The sequence below is a fragment of the Pan troglodytes genome, chromosome 5 (assembly GCF_028858775.2).
Source record: "Pan troglodytes isolate AG18354 chromosome 5, NHGRI_mPanTro3-v2.0_pri, whole genome shotgun sequence".
NCBI classification, from domain to species: domain Eukaryota; kingdom Metazoa; phylum Chordata; class Mammalia; order Primates; family Hominidae; genus Pan; species Pan troglodytes.
The window spans coordinates 178,001,165-178,014,220 of NC_072403.2; positions in this window are offsets into that span (position 1 = coordinate 178,001,165).

The window sequence follows — 13,056 nt, forward strand, 5'->3', positions numbered from 1 at the left end:
CAGAAGGAAGGAATGCAAGTGCTCACAGCCCTGTCCTTGCTGGACAGGTCTTGTGAGGTAGGGCTCTGTCTTGGGACCTTGACCCTTTCTTTACGGGCCAGGCAATCACAGAGCAGGGCCTTGTGTTAGGAGGACTCCTCTGCATATTTTCAACTAGGTTTTGAACTCATCAGGACAAGCAGCCTTGTTGGCTTATATGTAGCAGGAGACTATTCATGGTGATGGGGCCAAAACCCTGGCTGCAAGGCACAAGGCTCCATCGCCCAGAGTCCTGGTGCAGTGCAGGCCTGCCGCTGTGGTTGCAGGATTCACTGGTCCTGGTGGGAGATTCAGGATCCGGGCCACCACCACATCTCTTTTCCCAGAGGTGAGTAACACTGTTCCCAGCGTGGAAGGCCAGGGGCATAGAGGCTGAGGTGTGAGGGGTGGGCGAGAGCCTCCCTCTGAAAGAGCAGCTGCCCTTCCCGGGAGCCTCGCGTTGCTGGAACTGGATTCAGGTGCGAGTCACTTCAGAGACACTCTCTGTGCATTGCACAGTGGGAGCCGCACTCTCTCTCTGCAGACTCTGCAAAGAGGAGCTCTGAGGTTTGGGCTGAGAGTCACTGGCCGCTCTGAAGTTCGTGGCCTCAGCTTCCTTTCCCCCTCATCATCCTGCTCCTCAGCCAGGTGTCAGGGGTTCGTGTGCTGCCCTGACCTGAGTGCCATCGTGGTTTGTGGAATCCAGCAAGTAGGAGGAATAAAGCACCCTGCAGGAGGAGCGGATGCCTCAGACCAGTGATGGGCCTCCCTGCAGCAGTGGGGAAAGGACCGTGGAACAGCTCAGAGCAGCATGGGTGAGGGCTGAGGCCATGCCTGGACACCTCTAGCTCTGCAAAATAGTTTGTTCAGAGGCAGAGAGAAAATTGTAGTCAGCTCTTAGAGAGAACAGGCTTCAGTCATTGCTACTTAAACAAACAAAAGAACTAACAAAAAACTACACCTCGAGCCTTAGGACAACATTGGAAACCCAGAGAAGAAGAGGGTGAACTTTAAACAGGTGTCGTTCTGGAGTCAAGTCAGGAACTGAGGAATGTGTTTCCAAAAACCCGGAGGAACCTCTTATTTCAGCAAATGCTTGGGAGAGGAGGAGCAAGAACACTTTGAAAAGTAAGGCTAAGTTTTGCAGCCCCAGAATAATCTTCACAAAAATTATTACGAGGAAGCAAGGGGAATGGAAATGAAGCCACAGGAAGGAGTCGGGCTCTGTCCCTGTTCGCAGAGAGCCAGCGAGGGCTGCCATGCAGGACTTCACACACCCGGGAAGGCTGGGTCTTGTGTTTTGCTTTGTTTCTTCTTAGAGAACGAGAAAGTGCCTCCCAAAGGAGACAGTCCATAAACAACACCCACAATGGCAACCTAAAATGTCTTGGGCTACCGTTGGGTTGGAGAAACATGGAGAAAAGAGAAAGGGGCTTTAAGGAATTGCAGAGTACTCAATTTTGCTGGGAGTTGCTTATTCTAAATGTGGGTTCCATTCACAGCAGCAGAGGCAACAAAAGAGAATCCACATCTAATCCAGCACAGGGGCCAGGAACCTTGAATGCACGGGCTGCGTGCGATAACACCAAGGCAAATCTAGTGAAGGCTGGAGGTGTCCCCCCTGCCAATTCCGTGTTGTATCGTCAGAGGAGTGGGCACTTCAGATGCCGCTTTTCCAGAGGGAAGGCAGCCTGCCAAGACAGACCTCTTCCCAGAACATGGGGACTCCACCGTCCCAATCCGTGAATGGGATGTGTCTTTTCACTGAGTAGTAAATCTCCAGGGTGGAGCCTTGTTAAGCGGTGTGTTTTCCATGGCACCCTAGAACAGCTGAGCCAGAAAGCTGCTCTGTGGTGAATCTCCTTGAATTTCTCATCTGCCGTCTTCCTCCACCCACCACACGCTGTCCACGGCAGCCTGTTAACTGAAGGACACGTCAGAAGTGGGCTGCATCCTAGAAACCCGGCTTTTCCTTAGAAAGCAGTTGTTTGCATTGTGGGTTGATCCAGTGGACACATTTTGGGTTTGGAGCTGTGTGTCCAAAATGGTAATGAAGATCTGGAGAAAGGTGCTTCTCTGTAGAAAGCTGTGTCTTGGTAATTCATGGAAATGTTGAAAAAAAAAATGGAACACAAAAGTCAAAGTTGGTTTAATCAATTTGAGAGGAATTGAAGGTGCCACATCAGTCCAGGGAAAAGGAACTGCACTGCGGACTTTGAAGAGCCTGACTTTACACACTCCCGGGCCCCTGGCTGGGGCTGTGCCACACAAAGGAAGAAAGGAGGAAAAGAGAGAGGCCTCGAAGTTACCTTGGGTTTTGAGTACTCTGTGGGCAGGTCTTGAGCTGGCAATGGGAGCCACTTAGATAAGAAATTGTACAAAGTTACAGCACATTTTTATATTGCTCGCTGTGTTAGTTGCTGTCTGTTGGACTCGGACACCGTAGCTTAGGACAAATAGGAGATACAATAGAAAATGGCTTCCTGGTTTTACGCATATTATGGCTGCAGGATAATAATTGAAGCAATGGCCTGATACGTCACAGAGGTGGCTGGGAGTGACATTAACAAGGCATTTATAGCAGGGTTTGAGGGATGTAACTGGCTGCCCCATTGGTTCCAGGTGGAAGCATCAGAAAGCGAATTGCTCCTCCCCGGGTGGTGCCAGGCCTGCAGGCAGCTTCTCACCTGCTCCTCTTGCCTTGCACAAGGGCTTCCCAAGGGTGGGAACAGTCCCTCTTCTGGCTTCTCACTTAGCTCAGAGCCAAATGCCTTAGACCAGCCTTCATGGCCTGTGGGTGCTCATCTCCCAAGCCCACCTTGACAAACCTCCCCTCACTCGCTTCTCTCCTACCACCCCAACTCCTTGCTGTTCCACCAAACCCAAACTTCTCCTCCAAAGGGCTCCTTTGCTCTTCCTTCTTTCTCTCTACAAAGCCCTCTCCCTGAGTCTCTATAAGGCTCGCTCCCACATCAAACACCTGTCCCCATCACTGTCAACATATTTTTTAAAATGGATGTATCTTGTTTATTTTCTCTTTTCTCCTCTAGAATGCAAGGCTCGGGGATTTTACTCTAGTTTGTTCTTTGTTGTATCCCCTGTGCCTAGAATAGTGCCTGGCATAAACTAGATGCTCAATAAACACATGTGGCATGAATGATGCAATGTGATGACATGGAGCAATCATATCTGGGTGCAAAGACATAGAGATGGGGCCGACCAGCGTTAAGCAGGACTCAAGAGAGCACTAAGGCTTTAATGAATAGGACGCTAGTGGCAAGGTAGACAAGATGGCCAGAAAACTCAGGCAGTCAGAAAGCAGTGCCTGGGTCTGTTTACATTCCAACTCCCTCCCTGACGAACAGATGGGAATGTTGTGATGGCTCATCAGATAGTCAAACCGCATCTAAATAAATTGCTGACAAATCTGCAAAGTACAGTGCTTTCTGTTTGGAAGATTCACAAGGCAACTCATATATATAGTGTCGTGCCAGTTTAAAAACAATACTGCCAGAATAAAAACTATAATTGAAAGTTTCTTTTAATAACATCTTGGGGGTGTTAAAAGCAAGAGATTTTTAAAAAGTCTAATTTAGTTCTACAAAGGGGATAAAGCTTTAGCTCCTAGTAAAATGAATTTACTTCCTCAATTTCTCCATTTCCACCCCACCCTCAATATACTATAAAATCCTATAACTAAACTGGAGTTAAAAATGCAAACAAAATATCCAAAGTATGTGAATAAAATCTAATGTGTATTTACAGCGTTGTACTTTGCAAAGCCAATGAGAAAGAATGTTGACTTTGGAATCAAGCCCACCTGGGTTTGAATCGCAGCTCAGCTTCATCGCAGCTATTCTAAGCCACGGTTTCGGCATCTGATCAATGGGGATCCTGATATGCACCGTCAGAGATACGATGGGACTGGTCAGCACTGGGACTGGTCTGGTGAGTATTTAATAGAGTGCTCAGCACATACATGGCCCATGCTCCCAAGTGGCAGCTAACAATCTATACTTTTTCAGGTACAAACAAACAAACAAACAAAAAACCCCACACACAGAAAAACAGCCTGACTAATCCTGGGCTATGACAGAATTTCTAAGAATCACAATGCTATTTTTAGTTTGGTGCAAAAGTAATGGCGGTTTTTGCCATTACTTTTGTACCAACCTAATAATACAACTCAAAAATTATCATAACTTAAAAACCCAAAACATCAACATGAGTAATCAACAAACTCTTCTCCAAAATAATGCTTTGTATTAATACTAGTAATGGAGAACATTAAAAATGATTTACTGCCTTGTTCTGTGAATAGTTCCCCAAAGGGCAGCATTCCTAAAATGGCAAAGACGTTACACAACTCCAAACGAGTTTCTCAAAATGACAAAATTAGAAAACAAATTTAAATAAAGAACTTCAGAGCCACAGAATTCCCCCAAACAAACTATGTACTTATGTCATTCTATTGATGAGGAACTTGAATCCCAACTTCCATCTGGTTACACAGGCAGGTCTTGAAGGGTGACTGTTCACTGCTAATCCAGTAACTCCCATCTACACTGTCGCTGGGGCGGCCACTAAAACAGAGAAAGATAAGCCACCGAAAAGGGCAGCACACCCTTCAACATGAGGCTTTGCCCCACTTCCATTCCCTGACATCAGCATTTCTGCATTTCAGTCATTCAGTGGGTATGGATGGCCCAGCAGATTCCAAGAACTGCCCCCAGGCATCTCTGTGTCCAAGACCCTTAGCTTGCCTTCCAGGCCTACCCCCAAGAGGGACTGAAGCACCTGCAGACATGCACCAGAGGAGCACAGAGCCAGCACCCAAAAGGCCTGGGAGAGGTCATTCATTTCCAAGGTGCTGTCTGGAGGAAGCTTTTGAGGGCCAGGAAGTGTGCGTTTTCCTCTGGGGGATGGCTGCCCTTCACCTTCTGTTCACCACCAGATCTTCAGGTGGATATGAAGAATCTATAGAGAGGGAAGTCTAAATATATATATATATATCTTTCTCTCTCTCCATCTATCACTCTTTTCATCTATCTCTATCTCTATTATCTGTTTATCATCTCTATCAATCATCTATCATCTATAAATCATCTATTATTTATCATCTATCTATCTGTCATCTGTCTATAACCTATTATCTATCTAACTATCTAACTCTCTTTCTCTATCATCTATCTGTCTATCATCTATCATCTATCCATCTATTGATCACCTATCTACACACACACACACACACACACATATATGTATACATACATACATACATATATACACACACAGGCATTCAGTTGACCTCACTGGTTATGATTCACATTTGTGAAGGCATCTACTCACAAAATATATCAGTAACTCCCACATTAACACCCGCAGTGTTGTGCTTGTTTCTGAGTGTGTGTGGAGAGGGAAAGAATCCAATTCTTGATGGGAGCGTTCCCAGCTGAGGGTGGACAAGGCAACGCTCCACCTTCTTGCTTCAGCCCATTCTGTAAATGTGTCCTTTCTGCAGTCTACACAGTGCTACAGTTTTTGCATTTTCTTGCCTTTGATGGTTGATTTTTCAGCCTACAATGGCCTAAGCACAGTGCTGAAGTGCTGTCTAGTGTCACAAGTCGTGAGACTGCTGTGATGTGCCTTATGGAGAAAACAGATGTTAGAGGAATTGTGTTCATGCTTGAGTGTTAGGGCTGTTGGTGGTGAGTTTGATGTTAATGAACCAATAACATAAATTAAATAAGATGCCTTTAAATAGAAATACACAAAAAGTAAGGCTATGTATTACTCAGTGGATAAATGTGACCAGAGGGTCACAGGAAGCGAACCCTCTATGTCCAGTACAAGCAACTGTTTAGTATTGGCTAAGCATCTGTTTAGTATTGGCTAATGCAGTGTACATGGCAACTTTATAAAGCAACTATCTCAAATAACAAGAATCACCTGTATAAATGTGTACACATATATATACGGGTTGAACATCTCTAATTTGAAAGTTCAAAATGCTCTAAAATCTGAAACATTTTGAGCACTGTTACAAGGCTGCAAGTAGAGAATTCCACACCTGACCTCATGTGATGGGTGTGCAAGATTATCTAAATTATTACATAAAACTACCTCAGGCTATGTGCAGGAAATATATATGAAACATAAATAAGTGTTGTGTTTAGACTTGGATCCCATCCCCAAGACATTTCATTATGTATATGCAAATATTCTAAAATCTGAAAAAATCTGAAATCCTAGACACTTCTGGTCCCAAGCATGTTGAATAAGGACACTCAACTTGTACACACACACACACACACACACACACACACAGAGTCATCCCTCAGTGTTCATGGGAGTTCCAGGACCTCCTACAGATAAAAAAATCCTCAGATGTTCAAGTCCCTGATATAAAATGGTGTAGTGTTTGCATATAGCCTACACACATCCTCCTGTGTACTTTGAATCATCTCTAGATTACTTACAATATCTAACACAATGTAAATGCTATGTAAATAATTATTACACTAGATGTTAATTTTTTATTATTTTTATTGTTGTATTGTTATTATGATCACTTTTTAAAATATTCTCAGTCCAAGTTTGCTTGAATCCAAGGATGCAGGACTGGCGTTTATGGACCTGACTTCGCACACACATCTATGTATGTATGAACGTGGAAACACACAAGGGGGGACATGGCATGTGGCTTGGGTCACGGTTTCATAAAAGGAGACTCTTGTGATTCTGTAACCTGTGGGGTGAAACCAGGAGTTCTCAGGAGATGGCCAGTGATGGCTAAAAGAACTACAGCAAAGACATGTGCATAAACCAGTCATCAGTGCTGCAAGGTCAAGGTCACACATGTGTGAGACAAGCCATCCAGCAAATCTATGGTTCTTGCAGTTTTGCAAAGAGATTTTGTCTTTTTCTCCTAACAACTCTGACTTCACGCGGCCTCCACAAGTTCCAGGACATAAGGGTTTCTTGAATGCAGCTAAAGCGTAATGTTTTTCCAAAAATTTCAATATTCTACATATCTTAAGTGTCACAAATTATTTGTCTCCAAATAGTTTACATTAACAAACTTTAAATACTAATATTTTAATCAAAACAGCCACCCCTACATATACACCTCCTTTGGCTTGCAGTACAGTAAAAAGGGAGGCATTTCCAACTGTCAACATTCTGAAGCTGTGTTATCACACAGCTTTGCAGTTCCCATAGAAACATGTTCCATTGCCTAGGTGATGGTGATCTTATGATGTCACTAATGAGTTGAACTAACTTAGAAGACAGACGGACATTTCCTCCTGGGTACACCCACAACTTAAAGTTGCCCTCCAAGACTTATAGGGTTAATGTACCAAAGTGTAGCTTCATTGGGAGTTATGAGCACATTTCATAAACATAATTCCAGGGGTTCGCCTGTGATGACATCATTCCTTTTCACAAGGTTTATGGATATCCACCAAGTTGCCCCTCACATTATCCCATGGAGACTTTTCCCAGCTGAGAAACAGATGCCGAAACAGAGACACAACCACTTGGGGGAAACATGCAACAGCTGTACAAAGGTGTCAAGGGGAGGGAAAAATGAAAGTGTCAAGGGATGTTGTCACCAACTCAGACAGAATGGGTCACTAGAAAAAGTGGATGAGATACGTGAACCATCCTCGGGCAGTTCTTCCTTTCCCAAACCAAGTGATTGCCAAAATGCAGGAAGATTTGCCCGTTTCAGTTTCTTTCTGTCTATATTTCAGTGTGTTTGTCATCTCATAAATGGTGTCACACACAGGCAAAGATGTGTGGAAGAGGTAGTCCCAGAAGTGTGGGGTATCTTAAACTATGTTTAAGACCAGAAACTTAACATTGGAAAGGGGATTCCGGTCCCATATTATCTCCCAATTCCCTCACAACTGGTCTGTTTGAATGGCAGATACAGTACAGGATGTTTCTAGAGCAAAAGTGAAATTTAGAAGATGGGTTGCTATTCCACTGGTTTCAAGGCACAGAAACACTGTCCCATGCACATTTTACTTCCAAAATCATCAAATAGCATTTAGGCACTTTGTAATTAACCCAAAGGGGGCTTTCAACAAATAACTTGCAAATGTGCAATTAGAGTGTGTTCAAAACCAATTTTCTTTCATGAATGGAAAATGCGTCATCAAACTGCTTGTGTACAACTAGAAGTGTGGTAACCTGGCTCATTGACCCTGTCCAAATATGAGATTAGACAAGTTCAAGGCTGATTCTGGGGGACAAGGCAACAGAAGGCTGTGACAAGGTCCCTTTCCTCAAATTGTAACGATTTTTAAAAAACTGAACAAGTAATTTGAGCATAAACCAAAAAATAAAATAAAATATTAAAACCTGATACAGACCACGTACTGCACACAAATGCTGCAATGAGCAGTTACAGATCACAGAGGACCACAGTGTGTGTGGAGGGAGTGGCTGTTACACCTGCTGTCACATGCCACAGTGCAGCCCATGGTCTCTCTGCACCAGAGAGGCAGTAACACAACAGGACAGGGGAAAGGGTAGGCTCCTCCCCTGCTGGGAGTGGAGCTGGGTCTCTGCATTACTGTCTTCCTTGCTCTCTGTTTCCAGTGATGAGATGAGCTGGTAAAGACCCAGTGGACCCAGTGAGCACCCCTGGGCATTGCACACAAAATCGGAACCACACAAGGCCGTGTCATTTGACCTTGGTCCAGGGTCCTCTGCTTTTGCTTTCCAAAGAGCCGAAGGAATGGTTACAAAATCATGGCCATGTATGTGCACACCTCAAGGCTTCTTTACTTTCCTGCTTTTTCTGATACATCACTCAGGATACTTCAACTCTGGGGTTCAAATGCAGGACCAACTTTGGCATTTTGATGATTATTGCTTTTACTTCCTTTTGGTTATGCTTCTGCGACAACCAAAGTCTGAGTCTAAAGTGTTATGAATCCACCAGAAAAGGAACTTTGATATGGAGGTATCCCTCAAAATACTAACTTCGGCCATGTCATTAGGTCTAGATGCTGCACTCTAAATTTGGATGTAAACAACAGCAATCAATGAGTAATTGCACTGGCACAAAGTGGCCGTGTTAACATTGCTATGGGAACATTAATTTCAGAGTGTGTAATGATTCCATTTTAAATATTCTTTTAAAACGTTGTCAGCAATTGTCAGAACTGATGCCAGTTCCTAATTTGCAATCTGTTGATCCGAACTTGTTTCTGCAAAACCTGCCAGTACCAAAAGGTAAAATGTCTGTCAGCATCATGAAACTTCATGACCTAATTCCAAGTTCGATTCCACACGTTCTTCTCTGCTATAACTGGGTCAGTAAGAACTCAGATTCAGGACAGGACCATCCTAGGGTAGTTCTTCCTTTCCCAAACCAAGTGATTGCCAAAAGGCAGGAAGATTTGCCCATTTCAGTTTTCTTCTGCCATATTTCAGTGAGTTTGTCATATCGTAAATGAAGGTCATTTATGAGATGGCAATAAGGTCAGCCCTTATGGCTGCTGTGTCTTATGGGACAACACTGCATGACAAATGACAAGACCTAATGACAAAGGAGCAAAGAAAATGGCACCGTTCCTCTCCTTTGCCATCTTCTCCCGCTTGGAGCCAGCTCCACATGCATACTAAGCTTTCATTTATTTCACTTATTGATCGATTGTGCTGCTGCATGGCTCTGGGTCAAAAGATTGTAAAAATAAATAAACAAAACAAAGCAAAAAACGGATTCCTTTTGGTCTTCAGCAATGACCAACAATTCTCTCTTTTAGGTGGTGGTCACATTTGCTCTGTGGGATAAGGGCCACCCTTATTGTCATTAGAGCAAATGAAACACCACGCCCTTTGTTCCCCCACCGTGGGCCACCTCCCACTCCACCATACATAGCACGCTCTCCCTCGTCCAGGCCCCATGCCAATGGGGTTTTCTGTGTTGGAGGCAGCAGAATACCCAGTGAAAAGTGGCTTAGATCGCTGGAATTCCATGTTTCTCCTAAGACCTGTTGGGGTTGGGTAGTTCCAGGATTGGTTATCTCAGCAGTTCAAAAATGTCAGAGCTCCAGGTCGGCTTTTCCGAAATTCCTTTGGATTTCCTTCCACGGTGGCAACAGGGAGCAGTGGTTGCCGGCTCCGAACTCACTCCCGCCCACACGCAGACCCAGGGAGCAAGAGGGAGGTTCACCTCTCCTGAACCTCTTTGCATTTTAAAGAAAACCCTTCCCTAGCTACCCGCAGCGGACGTCTCTTCCTGCTCCGAGGCCAGGGCTGAGCCACAGGTGTACAGCGGTCTCACTGCACCAAGAGCATGGCCATGGCTGACTTAGAGCAATTAGGACTCAACCCTGGTCTAGAAGGCGCACATCACCTCCATCATCCAGGACACATGGGAGCTAAGCTGGACAAGGTTGGGATCCTGCAGGGGAAAGAACCAGGGAGATAAAATGGTGGGAAAATTGTGCACTCAAGGCACCCCGAAAATGCCCCGCGCCTCAGGGGTGCCGAAATGGATACTTTACTTCTAAGTCAGAAGCAGGGCAAATTTAGGGAAAAGACGTTGGCCTCTACAAGGGCAGATCAGCATGCTATCTAGCTTCCTAAAATGGTCAAAAGAGGACATTAACTGAATAAAGTAAAAGAAGAAAAAAAAAAGGCAGCCAGGCGCTTTGTGCGGCGGAGCCCGCTGGAGGCTGGGCAGTGAGGAGTCCGGACCCGGGGAGCACCCCAGGCCAGGCTTTCCCCAACGCCCCCTGCGTCACCATCACCTCGTCCTGCAGGCCCAGCTTAGGCGCCACCTCTGCATCCCAGAGCCCCTCACGGGTTCTCTGAGCCGGTGACGCTGGATCGCCTCTGACTCCCTCTTTTCCTGCTGAGTCCCCGAGTGCAGGGCCCAGACCCCCTGTTCCTCCTGCTGCCCTGTGGTTCCAGCCACTGGCGCGCTGTCTTATCCCCCACAAATGGTTGATAAATACTGGACGTCCACTAAAATCAATTCCCTTAGTATTCCGGAAGGGAAAATAATTCTGTAACTCAACAATTCCAGAGTGGTATAAAAAATAGAGACAGTAAATTTGATATCTCATTTAGAAACTGGAGGATTTTTTTAACCGCAATGGTCTCATCATGTGTAGAATTCTCTAATAGGTTACAGCAAACATGGATGTATTTTTGTTTTGTTTTGTTTTAATATACTTTATTTTTTAAGAGCCAGGTTCACAGCAAAATTGAGTGGAAAGTACAATGAATTTCATATGTGCCCTCCCTCTCCAGAGTGTATTCTGAAATTATCAACAGTATTTGAAAATATGGGTAATGTAAATATAATACACGTTTTCAGACTTTAGAGAGAGTTAACATTATACTTGCCTTATTTTCAAACCAGAACATACCGTAAACCACCATTTAATTTATATTGAATTGAGATTTAATGCTATGGGTACTTAAATGATTGTAAAGTTGTGCCGGAAATCCTTCTCTCCAAACAATAATTATTTAAGCAGCCAATCGTTCAACTGAGATTTACAACTATTTTCACAGAATCGCTTGAATGACAAACTGATTCTTGTACTTAAGTTATTGCCTTTTAAAAACAGATTTTGATATTGCCGTTTTGTATATGTGCCTATAGTAGCTCATAAAGCACTTTCGTTGACATTCTTGAAACAAATTTGGCTATGTTTTCAGATATTAGCAATACATTTCCAAGAAAATTGCCCAAGTGGACCTCATTTCTCCTGCACAGGTTTCACCTCTGGAGCAGGAGTAGGTGAAGCCCTCTTCCTCTTGGGGGTGTCAGTGTGGACCCCTGGGAAGTTAATACTACTAGTGAATGACACAAACTTTCAGACTGTCTTTGTGGATGTGTTTGTAACCTGTTGATGAGCTACAGAGGACTGTTTTTAATGGCAGATGATGGGAAATCTGCTCTCACCAAATGGCAAAAGCATAAATGCAAATTACATTTTTCTGGAGAGGGCTTTGCACCCACAGACTCAGTACATTGTCAGAGCATAGAAGCTGATTCTATTCTTGAATAAACATAGAGAAGATAAAGGAGGTCCTGAATCTTCCACACTTACCCATGTAATTATTCAATCTTTCCCTTCCTTTTGGCTTCGTCAACAAGCCAAGCAGGTTTCATGCCTTCACGGAATTCTTCCGAGATGGCAAGTGGATCATCAGGTCCTTGTTCTGTCACCATTTCCCATTACAAATATGATGTCTACCCACCGAAAATAGGAATGTATGCACTGTCTCTTGGGGCAGGGCACTCTGTGTGGCCTCACTGGGCCCACCACATGGGGACTGGGTATGAAGGCACTACATGCCATGAGCATATATACTCATGGCTGAGCTGCCCCAGGCCCACCTCCATCTAGGGGATAACCTTGTGGCTTAGTTAATAGCAAGATCTTGGTATTCCACAGACCACGTTTCTCCTATCAGCCCAATCTTTCCACTTTCTAGCCTGGAGTCAGCAAACTTTTTCTGTTAAGGCCGAGTAGTGAAAGATTTAGGCTTTACAAGGCACATAAAGTCTCTGCTGTATCCTCCTTCTTGTTCTTGCTCTTCCTCCTCTTCCTCCTCTTCCTCCTTTCCTTTCTTTTTCTATTTACAGCCCTTTGAGCATATAAAAAAACATTCTGAGCTTCTGGCCTGTGCAGAAATAGGCTGCGGCCTGGGTAGGCCTGCTGTCTGGCGTTTGCCAACCCAAGCAAACCATTCTAACTTATCTTTTGCAGTCCTGTTTTAAGAGCTATAATTACTTATTTGCTGTTTATTCTGATCCTCCCAACTTTCTCTGAACTTTATTGTGCACATGAAAGCAAATACAAAGCTCCAGTGGAAGTCAGACGGAAGCAGAACGTGCCCTTCTTGATAATTTTCAGGTGCATTCTGTTAATGAGGATACCTCACTGGTGCCCACCCTTCATATTCCTTAGAGTCTCTGATTTTTTTTGGTATGGCTTATGCCATTTCATATTGTTAGACATATTCTAGTTACCCTAAATCACTGCAATACTCTAGTCA